Source organism: Lynx canadensis, chromosome A1 (assembly GCF_007474595.2).
Source record: "Lynx canadensis isolate LIC74 chromosome A1, mLynCan4.pri.v2, whole genome shotgun sequence".
NCBI lineage: Eukaryota > Metazoa > Chordata > Mammalia > Carnivora > Felidae > Lynx > Lynx canadensis.
Window position 1 is genome coordinate 229133630 of NC_044303.2, and position 26730 is coordinate 229160359.

The 26730-nt window shown below is 41.3% G+C and overlaps 1 long non-coding RNA gene across 1 annotated transcript; it reads right to left on the reverse strand.

Annotated features, from left to right (window-relative positions):
• Positions 1-711: 711 nt before the first annotated feature.
• LOC115525321 lies at positions 712-25259 on the reverse strand. Its single transcript, XR_004344081.1, has 3 exons — positions 24842-25259; positions 6359-6797; positions 712-1457 (listed from the first exon to the last, which is right to left on the reverse strand). It is a non-coding gene; the product is annotated as an uncharacterized LOC115525321 (long non-coding RNA).
• Between the last annotated feature and the right edge of the window lie 1471 nt (positions 25260-26730).

Here is a 26730-nt window from a genome sequence, read left to right on the forward strand (position 1 = left end):
AATTTGATGGGGCCACGAGAAAGGGCAGCTCTGGGGAGGTGACATCTAAACTTAGATCTGCAGAAGGGGGAGAACGTCTCAGACCTGCAAGTGCTGGGGACTCCTCTCTTGCTCCCTGACGAGAGGAGATGAGCACAGTGCCGGAAGGGAGGATGACAGAAAACCCAGCCTGGAGTGGAGAGCTGAGGAGGGCTGCTCTCTAAATGACATTTCAAGCCTTGTTTGACTACTGCCAGCCACAGAGTAGTGACTGATGGAAATCGTGTTTCTAAGTCACTGGAGTGCGAAGGACTTCTTGGTGTTAAATGCTATTTGTGATGGAAAAGTCTTGTAAAGAATTCAATATTAGGAGACAGGACGAGAAAACCACAAATGTTGTAGTTAAGTAGCTTGCAGGATTCCCCAGTGTAGACAAAATGCACAGTGTCAGCAATATCTTTTCCAGTGCTAATTTCTGTTCCAGAGTGTAGAATTATAAAAATTTAGATACGTTAATGTATACTGATAATGTAGTTTACAGATTTGTTGCAGCAAAAGAATCTTTGGTAGCGATAAAAAAATAAAATATATATACATGAGCAGTTTTCTCTTCAAGACATTATTTCCCCTCCCCACCCCTAAATCGCAACATTTTTTTTCCCCATGTCTGACCCCAGTGAGGTCCATAACTACTTTTACATTTTAAATACATTTCTCAAGCAAGTACTCAGGGTGATTTTTAATAATTATATTGTGCAACTGATGACTGTTGATGAGTAGCCCCCGGCAACACATCAAAATAATGCCTCTTACGGGTAAACGAATGGTACCCTTATATTCACAATATGGTCCTCCAGATCGGGCAAATGCTTTGGAAGACCAATAAACAAATCGGTAGGTGATGAAAACATGAGGAAAGCTTGTAGTTCTGGCTTGTAATTTTTGTAGTGTTTCATTGTAGTAATTTTCAAAGTTTATGCATTCTGCTCCATTGACTGACCTCTGTGGTATCCAACATGAGATGTTGAGCATCCACACATACGTCCACAACGAAACAGGAGAGAATTCAAGGTCAGCTTTAGAATCAGAGATGAGCTTGGCTCAGACCCCGGATCCACGAACATGTTCTTACGTATCTTAAAATGGTGAGTCTAATTCTGTGTTACATTTGAGACAATGAACCTGATCGATGCGAGAGCGGAGCATGTTGCCGGGCCAGTCTGCACCCCAGGGGCTTTTCTGGTTCTGTTCTTCTGCCTGGAAAAGCTGTACCGCAGAGCAGCCAGCCAGACAGCACTTGTGGGTTGGAGCCTACTCTTTCATTTGGAAGAGAAGAAATTAAAATGTAGAGATTCGGTGGGAGGGCAGGAAGCTGAGGGTGGGAAGAAGTATCCTGAGTGGGGTGGGATGGTGGATAAGAAGGAGGGTCAGGTTTCTTTTCCTCGGACGTTGTTACAATGTGATTATTAGCAGTCATTCTGGAGATCAAGACAATGAATTAGTAAATGAGCCTTTAAAAAATAGCTTTTTGGGGGCACCTGGGAGGCCCAGTCAGTTGAGTGTATGACTCTTGGTTTTGGCTCAGGTTGTGATCTCAGGGTCGTGGGATAGAGCCCCTCATCAGGCTCTGGACTGAGCATGGAGTCTGCTTAGGATTCTCTCTCTGTCTCCCTCTGCCCCTCCCCCCACCTCCTGCTCTCTCTTTCTCTCTAAAATAATAATAAAAAGTAAAAAACAGCTTTTTTATCCCCTGGATTCAAGTTTTTATTACAAAATGCCAACAGTGTTACGATCTAATGTTATAATTTCAGTGCCTTACGCTTGACCCCAATGTTTATAGAAGCACTTTCAACAATAGCCAAATTATGGAAAGAGCCTAAATGTCCATCAACTGATGAATGGATAAAGTGGATGCAGTTTATATATACAATGGAATACTACTTGCAATGAGAAAGAATGAAATCCTGTCCTTTGCAGCAACGTGGATGGAACTGGAAGGTATTGTGCTAAGTGAAATAAGTCAGTCAGAGAAAGACAGCTATCATATGTTCTCACTCATATGTGGAACTTGAGAAACTGAACAGAAGACCATGGGGTAAGGGAAGGGGAAAAAATAGTTACAGAGAGGGAGGGAGCCAAACCATAAGAGACTCTTAAAAACTGAGAACAAACTGAGGGTTGATGGGGGGTGGGAGGGAGGGGAGGGTGGGTGATGGGCATTGAGGAGGGCACCTGTTGGGATGAGCACTGGGTGTTGTATGGAAACCAATTTGACAATAAACTTCATATATTGAAAAAATAAAAAATAGGGGCGCCGGGGTGGCGCAGTCGGTTAAGCATCCGACTTCAGCCAGGTCACGATCTCGCGGTCTGTGAGTTCGAGCCCCGCGTCAGGCTCTGGGCTGATGGCTCAGAGCCTGGAGCCTGTTTCCGATTCTGTGTCTCCCTCTCTCTCTGCCCCTCCCCCATTCATGCTCTGTCTCTCCCTGTCCCAAAATAAATAAACGTTGGAAAAAAAAATTAAAAAAAAATAAAAAAATAAAAAATAAAAATAAATAAATAAATAAATAAATAAATAAATAAATAAATAAAAGAACTGAGAACAAACTGAGGGTTGATGGGGGGTGGGAGGGAGGGGAGGGTGGGTGAGGGGTATTGAGGAGGGCACCTGTTGGGATGAGCACTGAGTGTTGTATGGAAAGCAATTTGACAATAAACTTCATATATTGAAAAAATAAAAAATAAAAATAAATAAATAAAAGAACTGAGAACAAACTGAGGGTTGATGGGGGGTGGGAGGGAGGGGAGGGTGGGTGAGGGGTATTGAGGAGGGCACCTGTTGGGATGAGCACTGAGTGTTGTATGGAAAGCAATTTGACAATAAACTTCATATATTGAAAAAATAAAACATAAAAATAAATAAAATAAATAAATAAAAGAACTAAGAACAAACTGAGGGTTGATGGGGGATGGGAGGGAGGGCAGGGTGGGTGAGGGGGATTGAGGAGGGCACCTGTTGGGATGAGCACCGGGTATTGTATGTGAGCTATGAGTCATAGGAGTCATAGGAGCTATGAGTCACGGGAATCTACCCCCAAAACCAAGAGTATAGTGTATACACTGTTAGCCAACTTGTGTGGCTTCCATAGGACTCCATTTAGTTTCGCAGGGCTCTGGATTTGTAGGCAAGCTGAGTTGTTTCCACGTTTGAGTGTATATTGGGCGCGTACAGGGCCAAGATTGGGTGCCTTGTTCCTTCTTTTTTTTATTTATTTTTTATTTTTTTATTTTTTTATTTTTCCTTGTTCCTTCTTTGATTTGAACGCCGAATACCGCGTTTCATTGTGCTATTACGTTGCATTTCTCATTGCTGTGCGTCACGTGGACGAAGCCAAGACATGCTGTGTGGCACAATGCTCTGCCCCTGCTCTGGTAAGGTTTTATGGTTCCTGTTAGTATCTCTCTTCATGTGTCTTCTTCCCTCAGGCTACTAGGCATAACATTCGTGTCAAGTGTAATCACAGAGTTGCCTGGCGTGCCAGTTGAGCTTTCCCCACTACTCTGTGCAGGAGGCACTTTTAAGAGGGTCACCTACGGTGTTCACGAGTCCTTGAGAAGGGAGACAGATTAAACATGCTGAAGGACACGCAAGAGACGACCTGGAAAGTCACCGAATGGGGAGACTTGTTCAGGATTATGAAGCAACACCTGTACTGTCGCTGACGGTGAGCACTCCCCTTTACAGTGGGTGCAGTTTAAGATGCGCTCTGTGGAGGCTGTCCTTGCTCCACTCAGCCCACTCTGATGTATCCATTTATAAGTTATTTATGCAAATACTTAAAGCAAATCCCTGGGGACCCGTAGAAAAAGAGCTTATAAAACATTTTAGTGTTTTATCATTTGAAAAGTGATCATTTGCATGGTCCCAGTGAAACTTTTTTGCTATTCTAGTGAATAGGGAAAATGTTTTTAGTGTCTCAGGAACATAATAAATTGCTATTGTTCATGTCTTATATCCCCTGATGCATTATACCTCTGATCTCGAAGATTTATTAGGAGTACAAATGAGGAATTTTATAAAAGATGGTCATTGTAAGCTGAATCATATTCTTGGAAAACAAAAATCTTTTTCTAGTTTTTTTTTAATGTTTTTATTTATTTTTGAGAGAGAGCTCTCACGAGTGGTGGAGGGGCAGAGAGAGAGGGGGACACGGGTTCTGAAGTGGGCTCCATGCTGACAGCAGAGAGCCCGATGCGGAGCTCGAACTCACATACCATGAGATCATGACCTGAACCGAAGTCGGATGCTTAACCGACTGAACCACCCAGGCGCCCCTTCTTCTGGGTATTTTGATTGTGCTAGAAAACAGGAAATTGTACATATTTGGAGCTATCAGTAATGAGAATGTCCAGTTTGCTTTCGCCTACTTAATTTATTTTTATGTGTTTGTTGTTTGTTTTCCTAATCCGTTTTCCCCAGGCTAAACGTCTACTAACGGTCTTCAATGGAAAAAACAGAGCACATTATTTGACCCCATATTGATACCAGGTAAGGAAGGGAAATTTATAGAATAATCTGGGATTTAAAATAAATCTATTTTATAGATAAAATAGTGAGACAACTTTTTTTGAAGTTGATGTTGGAGGTATAGAATCATTGCACATTTAATTATTTTGACCACTGCTAACACTATCACATTCGCTTTTAGGTGGGAGTATACTATTACTTATATAAATGTGTATTATGTAGAGCACATAGAACAAATATGAAATGTTCTAAAATCAACGTCTTGTCCCTGAATGAAAATCAACTAGCTGATTTCAGGAAAGTTGATATCCCTCTTTTATATCATATGAGTGGGTCTTTAGATGAACCGTAAAAGGGAATGAGGAATCATCTGGGAGTTAAGAAGATCTTTAGCAATACAATTTCATGCCAGCCTCTTCCTAATTTATAATGAGTTATAATGATCTTCCGGGGAAAGATGACACCAGACAGAGCCTTGTTACACTGTCGCCGATGGTGTGGGTCTGTGTTTTGTGGCAGTGATGTCCTCATGATTCTACTAGGATAGGGTCCCTGGCACCCAGTCTCTGCTTCAGGGAAGCCCTTGTGGGGAATCTTGGTCTCACAGGATCTGCAGCCTCTAATGTAAATCCCAAGATGGTTTACAGTCTTCCGTAGACTGGGACAAACCTTTGCCAAGTTGTGAAACCCTCAGATTGTGTCTCTGCATAAAGACTCTTTCCTCCACCTTGTTGTCACCTTTAGTTATAGCCTTGGCTCTCAGCGGCTTGAACTGCTGATGACAAGATGAGATGCCCTTGGAGGAACACTTGCATTTAGATAGAGATCTAAAGAGACCTTTGCATGCAATGCTTCACTGGCCTGGACTATTCTCCTGCCCTTCCAGAAACACAGCCAAAGTTTTTACGGAAGCATCTTTATAATGTGGGGCCCGTTGATATTACAGGTTGTCTTTCAAATTCAACCCCATGTTAAAAGGATAACTCTGCATCTCACCCATGAGACCACCCATGACAGAAGCTGGAGGTTCAAACCTATCCTGGCCTATTTCAATAGAATTATTATTACTATTATTTTGTTCTAAAATGAGAAGTTCAGGAATGTCCAAACCAAATGGCACCCCAGGACGATAGTTGTAAACCTGGAATCTCCGGCCTCATTAATCACTCCATTTGGTCATATTATTTGGGCTCTGATCAGCTCACTAAAGGCTCTGTTAACTATGAGCATCTTTATGCATAATCATGACACTAGTCACGAGGGCCTACTCTGAGCCTACTCTGTAACAAAACATTCATGGGAAGGAGTCAGAGATTCTAAGTGAGGATGCTGATACCCGCCCCCCCCCCCCCCCCCCGCCAACTCATGCTCCCATACCAAGCCCTTACTTCCAGCCCCACTCAGTGGAAGGTTCTAGTTTTCCCACCTTTACCGTCTATTTGTCCAGCTCAAATCACCTGGTGGTGGCTATCATCATCTGGGGAACCGTAGGAATAAGAGTGTGACTAACTCTAGTCTCTGGAGGTCCTGCCTGGAAAACTCCTTCCTCTCTGAGATAGCTGGCTGCCTGGGCACACTCTTTCTGGACCACTGTGGATGCCTGCGAGATCCAGGGTGACCAGAGAAAGAGGAGCGTTTGGAGCCCACAGATGGGTTCAACCCCTGAATCTGCTAGTTACTAGCTGGACACATTTGGCAGAGTCGATTAGCATTTCTGAGGCGTTGTTTCCTCATCTGCAAAATGGATACAGAATCTTCCACGTGAGGCTATTGTGAAGGACAATAGTGACAGACAACCAGAGAGTGCCTAGGACAGGACTGCTCAGCCAAGGGGGGGTTGCTCTCCCTTACCTGTTACAGGTCAAGTCATGGAAGGAGCAGAGGGGTGGGCTGCCGTCAGCCGGCTTGAGGGCATTGTGAGGAGGTGACCCTGAGGGTCAGCGGGTGCCATCTTCCACTGTAAACCATTAAGCCCAGCTTTAGCTCCATCGGTGCCATTTCCTGCTTGTTTTCAATTTAAAAAAGAGAACTGATTTCTTGGGGTTTCTTTCATCTTCATTGTTTTGCTGTGTGTTTGTAAGTCACTTCCAAAGTAGAGCTTTGGAACCTCTGCAGTCTCTCTCTGCATAGCGTGTCCTAAATGTACTAAGTAGGTATACTAAGATGCCATTTAATGCTGCTGTCTGAGGCTGCTTCTCACACTGTGGATGTCAGACGACGCTGCTCTTTCTTCGTGCTTGTCCGGACTAATGAGACAGATGATTTATTTCATTCAGCAACCAGTGACCATCTATATGAAATGACAACAAAAGGGAGAAGAAAAACAAACAACAGATATTGGATCGCAATCAAAGTTACTACTTTTGTGTATTTTTATTTTGCTTTATTTTGTAAAAGTTTTGCTTATTTATTTTGAGAGAGACAGGGACAGCGCAAGCGTGGGAAGGGCAGAGAGAGAGGGAGAGAGAGAGAGAATCCCAAACAGCCTCTGTGCTGCCAATACAGAGCCCCATAGGGGGCTTGAACTCATGAAACCATGAGATCATGACCTGAGCCAAAACCAAGAGTCTGATGCTCAACTGACTGAGCTACCCAGGCGCTCCTGTGTATTTTTTTTTTTTTTAAACCTTAATTTGTTAAAGGTTCTTTACCCTGGCTGTACAGTAGAGTCATTTGGGGACCTTCAAAGAAATATTGCTGTCAGAACCTCACTCGGATCTAATAAAGTCAGAGTATGTGGGGGAGGGACTGGGCCTCTCCTTAAAGCAGCTGGGAGCCAGAACCCATATTTGAAAGTATAAAGGAGTTCAGACTATTAACTCTCCTCAAGAAGGTAATTGGGAACCTTCTATTTGTGGTTCAAACAGCTTAGAGCAATTACATAACTAAAGATAATTGAGATGGAAAAACTACCTTTAAAAACTGGTATTAGAATATTTTTCATATCAATACTCTCTTTTATTCTCTACCTTTCAAACGTTTATTATAAACTACGTTGCTGAATTCTGTTTCCTCTGTGAACCCAGGAAGCCAAGATTCTTTTCTAAACAATGAAAAGGATTGTAATGACGGGACTGAGTTGCTTATGGGTTTATTGAATTCTCTTATCTTATTTATATTTACATGGGAGGGTTTGTGGCGGAATATCTATTTTAATTGACTTTTTTCAGCTTTGTTGGGGAGTAATTGAAAATTAAAAGTTGTATATATTCAAGGTGGGAAACCTAATGATTTGGTATTTGTACACGTTATGACATCCGAGTGTTTATTCTTTATTAGACATGTGGTAAAATGCCCTCTATCCGTGTTCTTAGATTTTAATCTGCCCTCGGATCACATAGGGATCTTGTTATAAAGGCAGATTACAATCAGTAGGGCCCAGATGGGGCCTGAGTTTTAGCAAGCTCCCAGTGCTGCAGCTATGACACCATATATCTCTGTGGATTTTGAAACTCTGTTTTTAGATACTCCATTATTATGTAATAATTTTCTTTATTATGGGAATATTCCTTGTTCTTATGTTTCTTTGTTTGATATTAATATTTCCACTCCAGATTTCTATTGATTATACTTTCCCATCCTTCTATTTTCTTTCTTTCTAAACTATCTCTGCCTTTATTTTTGATTAAAAAAAATTTTTTTTAAGTTTATTTATTTTCGAGAGAGATAGAGACAGAGTGTGAGCAGGGGAGGGGCAGAGAGAGATTCAGACCCAGAATCCCAAGCAGTCTGCAGGCTCTGAGCTGTCAGCACAGAGCCCCATGCGGGGCTCAAACCCACAAAGTGTGAGATCATGACCTGAGCCGAAGTCGGACGCTTAACCGACTGAGCCACCCAGGCACCTCTGTGTCTTTATTTTTAAAGTGGGCTTCTTTGATTCAGTCTTCGTTTTCATAGAATCAGGTTACGTCTGTGTTTTAGTTGGGGTGTACTGACCACTTATTTTTCATGTGATGATTGCTATGGTTTGATTTAAACCTATCATCTTACTACTTGTTTTCTATTTATTCCATCTCTTCTTTGTTCCTTTTTTTCTGCCTGTTTTTGGATGGAGTGTTGCTTATGATCCCATTTGATCTCCAGTATTGCCTTATTAGTTAAAGGTCATTCATTTTTCCCTCTTGCTTTGAAGGATTTCTAGGGTAACCAATTTCCAGCTGGCCTTACCATTTCCTTCAGGTTGGTTAAACATGAAACAGGTTTCTTCCTGGTTCTGGGCATCTGGACCTCCCTTTTGTTAAGAGCATTTACTTTACAAAACTTGTAATTATAAATCTTTTCTCTGCCCCTTTGAGATACCCGTCTTTTTCAAGGACCTGGGAGCCATCCCTTTGAAATGTAACCCTTGAGACAGGTAGAGAGCCTCTGTCTCCCAGTCTCTGTGGGAAGGGAGGAGCCGAACCTCAACAAGCAACAACTGGCAAACACACATGGCCCAAGCTCACTGACAGACCTCTCTCAATGTCCTCGGGTACTTTTCCCTGAGCTCGGCCCCATATTCAAAGATCTGCCCTTTGTTCCAATGGAGTCGAGTTCAGTCTTTTTCACCTACTGCTGTAGTCTTGAATAAAGTCTTCCTTGCTGTTTTTGACAGGTGTATACTGCAGTTTTCCTTTTAGAAGGGTTTACAAAATATATTTTTACTTATCACAGCCTACTTTTAAATTATATTATTTGTGGGTCAGGACCTTACAATCCCTCCCTTCCATCCTTTCTGCCATATTGTTACCCATTTTACCTTTACACCTGTTAGAAGCCCCACGATAATTGTAGCTATTTTTGTCTCAGATGTCTTTTAGAATGATTAAAAATGGAAGTATCTTGGGGTGACTGGGTGGCTCAGTTGGTTAAGCATCCTACTCTTGGTTTCAGCTCAGGTCATGATCTCATGCTTTGTGAGTTCAAGCCCCTCATGTGGCTCTGTGCTGACAGCATGGAGCCTGCTTGGAATTCTCTCTTTCCCTCTCTCTCTCTGCCCCTCCCTTGGCACATGCTCTCTCTCAAAATAAATAAATATAACATTAAAAAATATATAAAAATACAAATAGAAATATTTTTTATATTTACCTTTTTCCATTATCTCCAGTTTTCTCTGTGTAGATCTAAGTTTGCATCTGCTACCATACTGCTTTTGCTTGATGAAATTCTTTGAGGACTTTCTGAAGAACACTTCTGCTGGCATTTTTTACCTTTTGTCCAGAAAAAAAAAAAAATCTCTATTTCACCTAATTTTTTGCATTGTGTATAGAATCTTGGGGTGCCAGCTTTTTCTTTTAAACTTCTTTTTACATATGGTTAAACTTGAAAAACAAAGTTTGGTCTGTGAAGACCAAATAGCCCATTTCTCTTTTCCAGTTCTGGCAGGGAGGGGAGGCAGGGTGCTTTAAGATGTGAAAGGCTGAGCACAGGTGAATCCTGCCTCTTCCAGGGCCTGGAGGGCATTGAGGGCATCAGATGCCCTTGGAGTCAACCACCCCCTGCACTACAAAAATGCTCCACTGAAAATTCTGGAAGGCTTTCTGGGAAGGTGAAAGAATAGTATGAAGTAAAACAAATGTCTCTTCAATTTTGGGTCTCTATCTCATAAAAGTGATAATTTTATAGTTTATCTGGCATTTTCTCATGGTTATAATAAGGATAACTTTCTTTGAAACTCTGTATTTTACATAAAAGCAGGATAGTGGGAGGCGCCTAGGTGGCTCAATTAGCTGAGTGTCTGACTCTTGATTTGGGCTCAGGTCATGGTCTCACAGTTGTGGGAGCGAGCCCCACATTGGGCTCCTCGCTGAGCATGGACCTGCCTGGAATTCTCTCTCTCCTCTCTCTGCCCCTGCCCCTGCTCTCTCTCTCTCTCTCTCTCTCTCTCTCTCTCAGCATAGATAAATAAACATTAAAAAGCAAGTGCAGAATATAAGGTTTATCCAATTCCCTAAAATAAAATCTCATTGCTAAAATGCCTTTAGTCCCTTTATGCTTTTCGTGATGGTCCGGACCTTTCTTTAAGTAAAGAAAAAATAATTTACTCTGTCAAATGCTTAGCTTTTGAAATATTCACAACTTCGCTTGTATCTTCAACCAGTTGCATCCATTTCCTACCAGTGCTGTAACAAAATTATTATAAATTTGGAGGCTTAAAACAAAAGGAATCTCTTCTCTCACAGTTCTGGAGGCAGGAGTCCAAAGTCAGGTGTCAGCAGGGCTGTGCCCTGTGGGAGCTCTAGGGGAGGATCCTTTGCTTCTTCCAGCTTCTGGAGGCCGCCAGTTTCTCTGTGGCTTCTGACCACCTCACTCCAATCTCTGCCTCTTTCTTCACATCACCTTCTCCTCTGTATGTACATCTAATTTATCCGCTCCCCCACCCCAGCCCCACCCAGTCAATCTCTTTATGAGGACACTTGTAATGGCGTTTAGGGCTCACCCAGATAATCCAGGATAATCTCATTTCAGAATTCTAAATTTACTCACATCTGCAAAGACCCTTTTCCTTATAAAGTAACCTTTACAGGTTCCAAGTATTAGGACTCGATCTCTTTGGGTGAGAATATGCAGCCTACTACCCCGATGTGATTTTACTTTCACTGTATGCGAACTTTTCTTGAACGTTGCTGCTCCTGAGGGTTAGTAGAGAGTTCCAGAGGCATTCCATAGCTGAAAGGAAGGCCAACACGCAGGGTTTTTTGATTTGGAATTTTTAATGGATACAAATAATTATAATAAAGCTAACATTTACTGAATGTTTACAATGTGCCAAGCCTGAGACAACATCTGTAAAGATTGACTACTAAAAAGATTGTTCTAGCACCAGCAGCCCTAAAATACCTACGATGCATAATCATATCTTCTCAGTCAGAATCTGCATTACTAAGATTCCTACTGATTTGTCTGAACATTAAGCTTTGAGAAAGTTCTTTTCCATATTAATTTACTTAACACTCATCAATATTCTGTCGTGTACGCATTATCGTCAGCACCTACTTTACAGATGAGGAACACAAGACTTAAAGGGTTTGGGGAACTGGCCTAAAGCCACTTAATTAGATCCAGGCCAGATCTGCCTTTTCCATGTGGCACCATTAACCCTCTCTGATGTACCACCAGTGCCAACGATGGCTGTTGAAGAAAGCTGTCCCTGTTCTAACCATGAGAAAATGCCAGATAAACTACAAAATTATCACTTTTATGAGATAGAGTCCAAACCTGAAGAGACACATTTGTTTGTTTTACTTCACACTATTCTTTCACCTTCCCAGAAAGCCTTCCGGAATTTTCAGTGGAGCATTTTTGTAGTGCAGGAGGTGGTTGACTCCGTGGATGTCTGCTGCCCTCGTTCGAAACCCAGGGAAACCTAATTCCCTGCAGCTCTCGTGAGTCCCAAGAGTTTCTAGTGTACTCCAGGCTTCTCCAAACTAGTCAGGTACTCAGTACGGCCCTACAGGGCTCTCTGGAAACAGCATTTCTGTATAGTATCATCCTAGATAAATTCTGTAGACTTGCTGAAAGGAGCACTTAGTCAATTGCTTGAGCAATTGACTTTTTGCTTGAAATTGGCAATTGCTAGAAATGACTTTTATTTTGCAGAAAATGAAAGTGCCAATTAGAATTAGAAGGGGATAACCCCTGCCCTCTGCCTCCCACTCATTTGTGTAGATGAAAACACTGACAAGCAGGCACCGCACCACAAGAGGGTGGGGACCTGCTTGTGGTCCACGGGCTCTGTGGCATTTTCTGTCTCTCAACAGCTTTGGTTTGCTGGTTTAAATTAATAACTTCTCTGGAAGTGATATTAGGTGTGATGCTTCTAGGTGACAGGCGTGTTCCCCTCCGTGTCCTTTATTGGAGCATCAAAAATGGTTTTCATTGCAAATCTCCTTCCATCATAAATTGTGCTCGTGAATTCTCCACATCATGTTTGGTATAACAAACACACTGTTCTTAAAACAGATATTCACGAGGAATTATCAATCCTTATTTGTAAAGATTTTATTTTAGACTTATTTTATTAGTTGGGGATGACAATGGGAAAAAAAAAAAAAAACACTCTCTCTGCCAAGTTAGCTTACAGGTGTTTTACCCACAGCGTCTCATTTATCCCCAGAACAACCTTATGAAGTTAAAAAGTATTATCTTCCTTTTACATAAGAGAAAATGGAAGTGCACAGAAGTTAACTTTGCCACTGGCCAAGGTTACACAGGCAGTAAATGGTGTGCTCCTGGCACTCCTGTTCATTCCTCTGGGTGCTCAGGATTCAGTCCCATTGCCCCTGCGTTAATCCGAACTAGTCCTTATCAGCTCACCCTGAAATTCAGCTTGGACACAAACGTTTTCTCCATCAGTTACTCCTTGACCTTGAGGTTCACTCAAGGTCAAAGAGCCTACATGGCTCATTTCTCAGATGTGCTTTGGCCTCACTGAGTCTCAGCTACAGGTTGCTTATTAACTCTAGGAAAGATAATTTTCTCTTCTGAGAAAAAGGGTGATGTTACAGTTAGGATCTCCCATTCAAGAAAAAGGCCGTCCTTCCATTATTATAGAGGAAAGAAAGACAGCTGCAATGGTACATGACATTAAAAATACAAAATCTCCGATGCTGAAATTCCCTTCAATCAAAGACGTCCCTGTGCATTCAGCTCCCTCTTCTCTTCACTCACATGCACTTGTTTACCGTTCACGGATTGTCTCAGATCTAAGATGTACAGAATCCTTATTAAAGAGTGTTTATCTTTTATACAAAAGAGTTCGCATTGAACAAAATGAGTACACAAGTTTTGAAGACATTAGAGATGATGAGAATGACAGGTCCCTTCTGGAAAGGCTCGCTGCTGGGATACGGCTGAGGCTTTGATGTATTATGAAGTGAGCCCGCAGCCAAGCAGTTTGGAATCCTTTCCCACTGGTGAGAAGATTCATATTGAAAGATGGGGAAATGATCTTACGGCAGACCTCACGGTTGTAAGTTCAACTTACTCCTATTCCCCTAGGTATGCAAAAATGTGATGTGAATCAAATCACCCTGAAAGGAAAAAGAACACGCGCATTTATCTGAGGCAAGCAATATGAACCTATATGCTCTGCAACTCATTGTTTAGATGTGTTTTGAAGCCATGTGGTAAGTTAAGAAAACGCGACTGAGACCAAGTTCTTTTTCCATTAAGCTTTTAGTACAATTTGGGCAGTAACTGTATTATCTATTGTTGAAATTATAATAAGAATTGCAATCTGTCTGGTTTTTCCTTGTCCCTGAAGATTCAGTTAAAACTGGCTTAAATCCCACCTTAATGCAGCGTGAAGCCCAACATTTCTTGCAGTTTATCAGACGATCCTTGACTGCTCATGGCTCAATCAACTCTGGCTTTGACTTCTTGATCTTTCTTCTGTTTAGTACCTGTGCCCAGTGCTTTCTTCTCCATCTCCATGGTTCTTTTCCTTAATTTTCCCAACACTCATCGCATATGTTGTTGTGTAAAGTAGATTTTTGCTGAAGAGTTGGGTTATATGGTAGTAGAATAACAAGGTACAGCATGTAACAGAAATTAAAGTCGATCAGATGTTGCTGCTATAAAACATGTTTTAGCCACTTTTCTACCCCACCTCCTTTCCTGGCTTCCACCTGTTTTCTCACTCTCCACCCCAACCCTCTAATTCCAATCCATTTCTGATCAATTGCAATAAGAATTCCAATTATTTCTTTGAATATATTTCTCCTCTCCTTCTGGTACTTCCATTATGCAAATATTGGCCTGATTGCTGATACATTTCTCTGAGGCTCTGTTCATTTTTCCTCGTTCTTTTTTCTCTTTGTTCTTCAGATTTCACAATCTCTGTTGATCTGCTTTCAAGTTTGTGGATTCATCCATCAGATCAAATTTATTTTTGCATTCTGTTGAAGTGTATGTATAAAGTCCTAAACCTCCAGCACCACAGAATGTGACTTTATTTGGAAATAGACTTGTTTTTCAGATGGCATTAACTAAGTTAAGATGAGGTCATGGTGGAATAGGGTGAGCCCGTAGCCAATGTGAATGGTGTCCTTATAAACAGGAGACATTCGAACACAGACACACACACACAGGGAGAAAACCACGCGAAAGTGAAGCCAAGGATTGGGGTGATGGAGAAGTCAAGGAACACCAAAGAAAGCCAGCCAACCACCAGAATCTAGAAAAGAAGCATGGAACAGAGTTCTTCCTTATGACCCTCAGAAGGAAACAACTCTGTTGATACGTTGATCTCAGACTTCCAGTCTCCAGAACTGTGGGGCAACAACTTTATGTTGTTTAAGCTTCTCAGTTTGTGATCTCTTGTTATAGAAGCCCTAGCAAACTAATACACACTCCTTTGAAGACTTTTTCCCTCATTTTAGCATTGTGCTTTTCAACTCCAGAATTTGTTTGATTCTTTTAATAATTTCTTTTTTATTAATCTTCTCTACGTGATCAATCATCCTGTTTTTATACCTTCCTTTAATTGTTTAAATAAATAGGGCCTTCTTTATTGATTGGAACATATTTATAATAGCTGCTTTGAAGGCTTTGCTTGAGAAGTCCAACATCTGGATCCCCTCAAAGGCAATTTCTATTGCTTGCTTTTTTCTTCTGGGTGCGGGATAATTTCCTGTTTCTTTGTATGTCTTATAATTTTTCTCTTGAAAGCTGGACAGTTTTAGATAATGAGTTGTAGTGAACCTGGATACTGACTCTATTCCTCCCCCTCAGGGCTTGCTTTTGTTTTGTTTCATCAATTATGTGTTTAGAGACTTGGCTGAACACGATCTGTGAAGTCTATTTGCTCAGTGGTATGTAGGCTCTGAAGTCTCTGCTTACATTTTTTTCCCCTTGTTTTTGTCTTTCAGTGTAGCTGCCTAGGGTAGTTCCTGAGTCAGCTCCTGAGTCACTGGACAAAGGCCGTGCTTGAGCTCTCCAGCCAGTTAGAATTTCCTGATTATATGTAAGGCTTTATCGTTGTATATATGTATGACTTGGAGACTGCTTTCACAGTTCAGGGATTTTATGGTTTTGTTCCACATTCAGCCATGGTCCAGATATCTGCAACTTCCTTTTCTAGTCACCTCTGAGAGGGTGCAGTCTTGAGCGTGCACACAGTTTTCCAGACTGGGGATGACTGTCATTTAATTTTAATTTAAGCTTCCTAGAAGTCATCTCTGTGTTGAAATCGCTTTTTCAATCAGTGTTTGGCCAGGTGTAGAGCCAAGTAAGCCTCTTGAGACAGTAAGGCTTCTGTCCTTTGCTAATGCTTCTCAATGTGGCTTAGGAAATACTTTCAAGTTTACCCCACAAACTGTTCTGGTTGTTCCTGAGTGGTTGCAGTCTGTTGCTTGCACACAGTCCTTACCATGGCCAGGGCTGAAATCCTTGGGTTCTCCTTGGCTGTCTCTTTCCTTGGCTTTCTTTGTTAAACTTCTGTGCTCTTCCATTTTATTCATTGCATTATGATGGAACTACCAGGTCTTCTAATTACTTACTACCAATATCCACATTGTTTTTTACACTTAGGTATGCAATTCTTCATGCCCTGTTCAAAATAATATAGCTTAATACATATATATGCGTCATACGCATATATATACGCATACATATACGCATATATATAATAGGCATATTAATTTATTTAATCCTTCAGCAACCACATGATATTGATATTTTAGCTTTTGCATTTTCTACATGGGTCACATGGATGGCAAATGAAATACCACGAGTCTGGTTGCCATACTGTCTCTCATGGTGGGTGACTGGGCTGAAGCCATCTTGAAAGAGCCCACCTGAGACAGCAGCTTACTAGGGTGAGGGAACTGTAGTCTGTGAGAAAGGAGAGCTGAGTAAGGCTATTACAGAGATCAGGAAGGAGGGCATTGCGTAGTGAATAGAGGAGAGGACAAGAGTGAAAGAATGAACCATATCCCTTTCCCCACTGGAGGTGTGCGCATAATGGGTCAGACCTGAGTGAAGGAAGAGGAGAAGTTTTGAATTAAATATAGTGTGAGACCCTAACTCTAATGACTGAAAAATCCATCCCAATTGTCTTTGGGATTCAAGAAGCCAACACTTAATATTCCTCCTCCTTGTTTGGTTTCCTGTCTGAAATAACTGATTGATTGATTCAGAAGTTGGGCAGAGGGAGATTTAAAATATATCACTATTTCAACATTTTACAAATAAAGCTGGTTGTAGAATAAGTCTTCTGTTGTGTCCTATGTAGCTTTCCTAAAACATTATCTCAGAATTAACCCATCCACTGAGTCAAAGGCAATATTGGGCAACTGCTATTCAAGAAGTACTGGGGGAGGTAGCAGAGACAGGCAAGGGTTTCCTTCAATGGACGTTCTTTTCCCTGGACATGTGAAGAGTGCAGAATAAGTGCCCTTAATAGTTTCCTGAATGAAGTTGTTAAAACTGAAAATGACCAGAAAATGATGGATTCTTCCACAAATACTGGAAAAAGGCAGGGACAAGAATGTGGGCAGAAAATGTTTGAAGACAGTTGTTGGCTGGTGTAAAATAAAGCCATTCCCAGGGTACCTGGGTAGCTCAGTCGGTTAAGCGTCTGACTTCACCTCAGGTCATGATCTCGTGGTTTGTGAGTTCAAGCCCCGTGTCGGGTTCTGGGCTGACAGCTCAGAGCCTGGAGCCTGCTTCGGATTCTGTGTCTCCCTCTCTCTCTGCCCCTAACCCACTCGCATTCTGTCTCTGTCTCTCTCAAAAATAAGCATTAAAATAATAAAAATAATAATAATAATAAATAAACATTAAAAAAATTAAAAAAAAATAAAGCCTTTCCCTGAAAGCCAGGAGCTCAGCCCATTCCACATTTCAGTGACATTGGCACATGAGATCCTTTGTATTCTTCTTTAATATGAGGGGAGAACACACAGCACTGACTTGTTTCTATAGTCTCCTTTCATTTATTTATTTCACTTCATTATTTATTTATACTATTTATGCTTTCCCCCCATTCCAGTTCTCCTACTGATTGCAATGTTATTCAAGTTAATCTTCATAAATAAATTATTCCAACAATGGATTAAGTAAAAATTAGTTGACATAATTGTGCATTTGTTTTGGTAAATACAGAATGTAATGTTAAGTATTTTATGCTCACATAAGCTCTTGGTTTCTCTGATCATTAAAATTCTCTAAATAATAATAAATCACATCCTCCTCATTATCCTTAAGGTTCTTTTAAAGTCCATGAATTTCAATAAAGAGTGATGAAGGGAAATGAAGAGGGTTCTTAGGTAGACTTCTGTATAGGATAAAACAGAATGGAAAACACATACACTCAGCTTCCTTTCTTAATGAAAGTATTTTTCACTCCCATCAGTGGACCATTTTTCTGCCTTAATTTTGAGGGACTCCCCAACACAGCAAGATTGGATATAGCAATATAGCTATTTAAAGCAATTCAACCCTTGGAAATTGGTAGCTCCCTTCTGTTCCATAATTGAAAATAATTTTTGGGTTCAAATACAATCCCAAAGTTAAAACAATCTATTTCAAAGATATGTTGCATAGGGAGGATTCTTGATCATTGCCTTTCCCTTTTTGTCCCTCATCTTTCATTTCCTTCTTTATCTTTTCTGTTGTCCTCCTTTCCCTCTTCAATTCTTCTCCCCTCCCTCTCCTGCTTCATTCCATCAGCAGGTTCTGACTTACTTTAGTTTCCCAAGACCCTGAAAAGGGAGTCTTTTCCCCAAGAACTCCAACAAAGCCTTTGGAAGACTTTGCCTAGCTTGGCTCAGGTTACGTCTCCGTGAATGTGAAGTGGCTTGAAGAATGTGGTTCTGATGGGCCAGGTTTGGTTTTGATCTAGAACTGGAGGGTAGGGATGGTGAGTCATGGGGACAGAGCAACAGGAAGGAATGGTTTCTAAAAGCATCAGAGGTTTTCTTTTACTAAAAAAAAGGAAGGAAAGAACACCGACAAGAAAGAACAATAGAATGTGTCTACAGTGTGTGTGCACATGCATGCATTTACCTAAGTGACATGCTAAGAAAGTCTTTTCATCATACAAGTGTATAACATTTTTTTATGTTTTTACAGTTATATTTAATGTGATGAGGACTTGTTTTTGGTATGAAATAGAGCTATCTTTTGAATCTATTTCCCCAAAATTATTGAATAATTTATCCTTCCTTAACTGATTTTAATGGATATTGTTTTTGAAGTCTAAACTGCCATCTATACAATGTATAGAGAAGATGTATACACACACACACACACACACACACACACACACACACACAATGGAATACTACTTGGCAATCAAAAAGAATGAAATCTTGCCTTTTGCAACAACATGGATGGAACTAGAGTGTATTATGCCAAGTGAAATAAGTCAGTCAGAGAAAGACGAATATCATATTATTTCACTCATATGTAGAATTTAAGACACAAAACAGATTGGACATAGGGGAAGGGAAGGAAACAGAAGACAAAAACAGAGGGGGGCAAACCACAAAAGACTCTTAAATACAGAGAACAAACTGAGGGTTTCTGGAGGAGTGTTGGGTGTGGGATGGGCTAAATGGGTGATGGGCATTAGGTAGGGTACTTCTTGGGATGAGCACTGGGTGTTACGTGTAAGTGATGAATCACTGGGTTCTACTCCTGAAACCAATACGACACTGTGTGTTAACTAACTTGAATTTAAATAAATAAGTTTTTAAAAAGTTGCCATCTATACACACAGAGTAAATAGAGTAAATAGAGGACTATTTGCTGCCATGTACTTCATGTCATGAGAGCCCTACAGCTTCTTTAGGTGGCCCCTGGATTGGCTCTTACAACCCCAAGGAACTCGTGGACCCTCAGAGCCAAGATGTCAACTTGAGATCTCCTGTCCCAACAGATCAGTGTCATGGCAACTTTTGGACAACCAAGGACATTTTCCTTTTCATACATTTATTTCTTTATCCATTGGTTATTTTTAAGAATATTTTTGTGAAGTGCTCACACTCTTTGACCTAAAAGAAACACATGTATACGCTTTTTGGCTAATTCTGGCAAATCCTATCTGTTGGGAGCAATGATACTTCTTTTAGATATTTTAAAAGATAAATTAATTTAAAATGCAAATATTGGGTAGCTGTTCTATGAGAGAAATGGCACTAGTTAGAAACTCAGAACTCTCCACTCATTATCTGCTTGACCTTGGGCTGGCTACCTAACTTCTAAGCACTGGTTTCCTCATCTATAAAGTAAGAGTAATACCGTGACTTAGAAGGTTATTTGGAGATTAAATGAGATTTATTGAATATCCATTATCAATCTGGCAGTATGCTAACCTGGCTGAGTCAATGCTTAATTAGTTGTAACTCATCTTTAGAGCCTGCAAAATTGCTCTCGCATATTGCCATAGCCAAACTCTATCCATATAGGAAACAACTTCACTTTGCTTATATGCGTTAATAAAACATTCCCTGCATCTGTTCTAGTGCTATCTGTGGTGCTACTCAAATCTAAGTCCACGAATTCCAAGATTTAATGGAGGACAAATAAGTTGACAAAACTGTAACTGCCTGGTGCATGGTAGAAGCTTCTCGAACGTATCTTATTTTAAAATGCAATCAAGAAAATTGAAATAGGTGTTGAAAAATGTGGTATACTATCAGCAATAAGTATTTGGCTGTACTTTCCATGGAATAATTAGTTTTAAAACTCAAAACAGTCATGCGTCTATAGGGCTCATGCAAATGGATTTATTTTGTTCTTTTTTGTCTTTTGCCTATTTTTTAGCTGTTTTGAAATAAGCTTTCTTTTGCCACATCTATTATCTCTCTCTGAAGAGCATTCACACCCCCATTTGAGGGACAGGAATATTCCTGTGGTTTTTGATGGTTACTGGCTACAGGTTCCATTACTCTAGGCCCCTTCACAGGAGCTGTTTCATTTGTGGAAGGATACCAGCAACACTTAAGTATTGTTTTCTGTTAAATTAAGTATACACACACTCACATTTTCAAGACAAAATTATACATGTGGGTGCTTTTCTATTTTTAAATGCAAGTTGGATCCGAATGTGAGTTTGGTATTTTTTGTATCTCTTTTGTGGGGGAAAGATTCTAGGGTAGTCCCCAATATCCTTGCCTCCTGGTGTCCTCTCATGTGTGGGTAGGACTCATTACTTGATTCCAACCAATAGAATGTGGCAAAGGAGACAAGACGTTTGCAATTACATGTACATGATTCTGTGGTGGTGTTACATAAAACTGTAGCACTATCTTGCAGACTCTTGCTGGCTCTGAAGAAACAAGCTGCCATGGAGTGAGCTACTATGTTAGGGAAACCCACATGACAAGGAACTCCAGGAAGTCACCTGTAGTTGAGAGCAAGAGTCTGTCCTATAAAACAAGAAAATTAGGCCCTTGGTCCTTCAGCTACAAGGAAGTGAACTCCACCAATAGCCTGAGAGGGAGTGGAAGCAGATCCTTCCCCAGTTGAACCTCTGATGAGGCTACAGCCCCAGCCAACATCTTGATTTTAGCCTCGTGAGACCCTGAGTCAGAAGACCCAGCTAAGTCATGCTTTGACTCCTGACCTCAGAAATGATCTACAGAAACTATAGACAATAAGTAGGTGTTGTCTTAAGCTGCTAAATTTATGGTTATTGACTATGCCTCAATAAATAGTAATACATTTTTCCCCAAATTTGTCACCAGATGATATGCTCCATTGTTAGCATCTAATAAACCAATGAGTTGAAGTAAGGAATGATGTTAATCCATAATATAATGCGAATCATCGCTGTCATAGGATAAACCGTAAGTTCACAATTAAGGTCCAGTGATACAGTAGCCACTGCCTGATGCGCTGGCCTGGGATTCAGGTTCTGAGTTCTAGGCACAACTCTGACATTTCTTGTCAATCTGGTTCCTGGACCCTCCCCCTACAGCTAAAAAATTAAATGTTTAAATTAAATACATTTTAAATTCCATTGTGGCTATGCATTTATCAAAGTCTTTAAAATTATAGCTTTAAGAAGTAGAGCTTTATTACCCCTAGTTAACTGTTAAATAAAAGTCTTGTTTGGTTTGGAATTCCCAATGGTCATAAGTGCTTGTTTGGGATTAAAAGGGCCTTTTAAATGACTGAGGAGAGCACATTAACTTCTCATTGGAAACCAGCTGATTAATTTACAAAATATGTTTTCATCTCATCCGTTTTTGTTAAGCTGGGAGATCTACCAGCAGGAATATGACAATTTGGATACAGCTTGTTAAGTATAAAAAGATTTTCTCAATTCACTATTGTATTAAAGGAAAGTGGTACTTTTTTTTTTTCCAAGCTGAAAAACTGGAAATGTTTGACCTTTATATATTCTCTTCCCAAAGAAAGAAAGGAAAGAAAGAAAAAAGGAAAGAAAGGAATAAAAGAAAATTAATTTGGACTCACACAAAAAGTTTAAAAATTAATTAATCTCATCCATTTTATTCTTTGAAAAAAAATAGTTCATGTATCACAATTAGAATAGGGAATCTTTGTTGCTTTACTTGTGTTGTGTGTTTGGTAAGAGATTCTGTCCAGTAGGTGTCAGCAGAGCAATCTTAAAAATAATCATGGGGGCTTCTCATACTAGCTTCATAACCACTTCTAGATAAGTTATAAGAACTTTCCTCTGTTCAGATCAAGATGTTATTTCAGGGTATGTACATTTAGGAAGGAAGGAAGGAAGGGAGGGAGGGAGGAAGGAAGGAAGGAAGGAAGGAAGGAAGGAAGGAAGGAAGGAAGGAAGGAAGGAGGAAGGAAGGAGGAAGGAAGGAGGAAGGAAGGAGGAAGGAAGGAAGGAAGGAAAGAAGGGAGGGAGGAAGGGAGGGAGTTAATTAGTTAGTTGGTTAGTTCTGGTTAAAAAAGCTTTTATTCTTTTCTCCCCCATGTAGTAAAAAGCCCATTCTGAAATATCATGTAGAAAAAAAAATGGAAAGTTTCTAAAATAAACAGTGCAACCTCATATCAGTATCATTTTGAAATACAGAATATGAGAGGAAAATGAACCCAATATGTAGACTGCCAATCTAAAATGAGCCACAGTAAGGGGTTGTGGGAAAGTCCCACATAGCCAGAGGGGTTTCCCATGGGAAGGGGGAAGGTAGGTGTAGGAGAGGACAGGGGACCTGCTTTCTCAGGGGAGATGTGTAGACTCAGAGCAGCCACATTTTGGAGGAGGGCTTAAGTAGAAGCCAAGTGTCCACCAGTTCACAGGGCTAAAAGGTAGAGCAATGCAGTGGGGAGAAATCAGGGAAGATGAAGAGAAGAGTGGCAGAGTAGGATTGAGAAATTCATGGCTTTTTATTTTTTATGAGTTTATATTGAAGTATGACATAGGTCAACAGAGTGCATGTGTCATAAGTGTAGAATTCAGTGAATATACATGCAAATATTAATACACAGCATAGGGGCGCCTGGATGGCTCAATTGGTTAAGTGTCTGACTTCGGCTCAGGTCATGATCTCTCGGTTCGTGAGTTTGAGCCCCACACCGGGCTCTGTGCTAACAGCTTAGAGCCTGGAGCCTGCTTCAGATTCTATGTCTCCCTCTTTCTCTGCCCCTCCCTTGCTCACACTCTCTTTCACAAATAAAAATAAACATTAAAAAATTCAAATTAATATATAGTGTATAGATATATAGCAATAAAGATAAAATGTGCCCTGCTGGCAGCTAGACTGTGAAGAGAATAATGAGAACCGAAACAGAAAAATCAGATTTTCAACAGGGCTTGCACTATACCTTGCAAATATAGATAAATTGGACCAAACCATACCAAGGCAAGTTATCAGCTCCACCATAGACCACATACAAATTCCTTCAACTCCAGCTCATTCAGATCTTTGTGTTCCAAGATACAGCCTCAGGTAAACTGAAGAGTAACTCCATAGGGACTCCCGTGTTCTATGGATGAGACGCCTAGCTAATCCAGCAACTCCTGTTTTAGTGCTTCTTCCAGGGTTTGGAAGTCTCTGCTTGTGGATTTACTTTGCATTTGCCTGATGATCAATGATGTTGAGCATCAGCACACACATTTATTACCTATTGGATGTTTTTTGTTTTTTTTTGGTCAAGTGCCTCTTCAATATCTTGCCCTTTGTTCCATGGGCTCTCCATATCTTCCTAATAGGTTTGTGGGAGGGATGTGAGATCTAGTTTTCACGTTAGATCTAGACTTGAGTCCTAGCTCTGTTACTTGCAAGCTGTGTGGTATTTCAGCTGGGCTGGGAAAACATCAGTCTACCACAGATGGATACAGAGAGTCTACCAGAAGCTTAACTACCAGAGTTTATGAGAAACATCTTATGGACCATCTCAGTGATGATATAAAACGTCATTCTTAGTTATGAACAAAGCAAGTTTGTAAAAATATCTATCTGGCAGAGCTCTGTTAGATTTTTCTCCACTGAATCCTGAGAAACTTTGGTTCTGAATATCTGCTCCCTAACAACCTGTGGAAGGTTCTGATGTTCTGTGGGGTTGCTCTAGCTCCTGTCTCCTCTCCCACAGGACTGTCTTCCCCCTGACTTGTGCTGATCAAGAATCTGAGGTTAAGATATGTAGAACAATGTGCCTGAGGCCCATCACTACTAATAAGTGGTCGAATAGCCCAGGCCTGCTGGGTCCAAAGGCAGCAGACTGGACATTAAACTAAACCATGCTGCCTCTTGAGAGGGTCTTAAGGTTTGAGTTAGAAAAGGATGTTATTGATCTACTGCTAAGTACGAGACACTTGGAGGCCTTGAAATAACATGCTATGGCCTCTAGCCCTTATGCCAAGTCTTCTCTCCTAAAATTTTCATTATAAAGATACTAAGAATCACCTGCTATATTTAACTACATGTGTACTGAGCAGCTACTATGGATGCGATGGATACAGTGCTGAGTAAGATAGACATAGTTCCTATACACTATAGGAATTCACTATACACAGCTATCGCAAAGGAGGTTGAAAAGGCCCACAGAGAGGCAGTACGATAGATGTGTACCTGTGAATTGTGGGGGGGGGGGAGAGAGGGGTACATGAATACAAAACCAACGACCAATGAGTTCAGGTTCCCATCCCTTCTTGTCTCTTCAGAGACCTTACTCAATGTATTGTTCCAGAAAATTCTTTTCTATCTACTGGCTCCTTCTCATCAGAATTTAAACACCCAAGTCTTTCCTCTCTTTAAATGAATATGGTAACAAGAGAAAACCTCCTTCCATGACCTGCATCTATCTCAGCCCCCAATCACCGCAGTCCCCTTGTTCATGGCCAGACCCTGAGAGCACATCTTCGTCCTGCTTCCTCATCTTTACCGCCCCCGCCCCCCCCCCCCCCCCCAGCCCACTCACCTTGTGTTGCTCCTGGTTTCCGAAAACAGGAGTAGTGGTGCTGCATTTAAAGGATGCTTCTCAGGCTTCAGCTTTCTCGTTTCTTAGCATCACACAACATGATGGCTGCCTCTATTTATCTGGTTGATTTTCCTTTCCCCGTTCTTCCCGTGACTTCTGAGTCTCCCCGGGGGTTCTTTGTCTCTGGTTGTCTCTCCAGGAATTACCCTAGAGGTCCTCTCTCAGTACCCTCTCCCTAAGCATCATCTCACCCCATGAGGGCATCAACTGAGACCATCTCCAGCATGGATGACTCACAACTGACACCCAGATCCACATATCCACTGGCCCATTTGACATCATGTAGACAGCTGACCGGGCATCTCAGATCCCACGTATCTCAAGTTCAATTAATTGTCTTCACCCTGTTCTGTTTCTCTCTCCCCAACCAATGAGTGGCACCCACATCTAAGCGACTGTGAGTCATCCTGAACCCTCTTCTCCTTCATCTCCCATATGCCACCAGTCACACGCTTTACCTCCTCCGTCTCTCACATCTCTCCACCCGTTGTTATTTCTTGCCTTCTCTACAGACACCAACTCTTCTGGCCACCCGTATTGTTCCCAACCAAACCGATTTTCCTCATAGGGGTTCGAGTTATCTGTCTGAAGAGCAAATTGACCATGTCCCTGCTCTGTTTAGAACAGAGTTCTAAAGAGTTCAGTAGCGGCCGGTAATCCTCAGGAGCAATTGCAGCCCTGTAACCTGACTTGTGAAATCATTTGTCTGCCCCCGGCTCACCTCTCCCTCTCATCCCTCACCGCTCTGCCCCTTTGGACTCTGCGTTGCAACCACAGTAACCCGATTTCTGCTTCCCAGCCCTGTTCTTCTTTCTCTTGCCCTCGGGCTTTTCTGTGTTGTCATATTCTTCTCTTCCTCCCACGCTTTATCATCTTGCTGCCTCCTGCTCACTCCAGTTCTCGGCTCAGCTCCCGCTTCCCCCGGATGTACCCCACCTCTTCCCAGCCGACTTGAGTTAAGTGACTCATGTCTTCACAGCTCCTGAACCACCTGGCTCCATAGCTACCTCGCTGTGAATTACAAGTGCGTGATTAGCCATGAGGACAGGAGGAGACTCTTGTGTGTGGCCCATCATTTCCCTCCCAGCATCTAGCACAATGTGGAAAGTGTGCAGAGGAGTGGTAGTTACATTACAACTGGTCAAATATTTCCATAAAAACGTTTCTTAAGTCAAATGGAAGTGTTCCTTAGCTGAGAGGAAGTGCTTCTGTACAGCGAAGCGGCCCCAACATGACGGCTTTCTGGCTACTGCCATCCCACCCCTTTGGGGGTCCTCTTTACCCTCTGTCTTCCCCAACTCTTTCGCGATTAGAAATGCATGTGACAAATTATAGCACAAACAAGCAAATCAAGATCTCTTTTTTACATTTTCTACCAGAAGCAAAACACGAGACGGAGTTCTCTATCTCCACAATTTCACATGATTCCGCCGTCAGCAGATTTCCAGCCGCAGTTCACCTCTTTTCCATGCTGGGGATTTGGAGGCTCTTTGGCTTCTCCTTTGAGAAACACCATTCCATAAAAGATGACGCACCAAAACGTCACTCGGATGGTGACGCCAAGGTTTGTTTGTTTGGGGGGCAGGTTCTGTGTATGTGTGCACACGTGCCTGTGTACGTGGTCTCACATAACTGCGCTTTCACACTTAAATCTCCAAGAATTTGGTCTTCAACAGTCAGGAACAAGGTTACTCTCCTGAACTTTAACTTCCCTCTAATTGCTAGTTGTGACCATTCACAAGTTTCCTCAGATCAGAACTTCCCAAAGATTTTGCAATGGAAACTGGTCCCTTAATACCAGATTAATGGACTAGATAAGTCCCTTCATC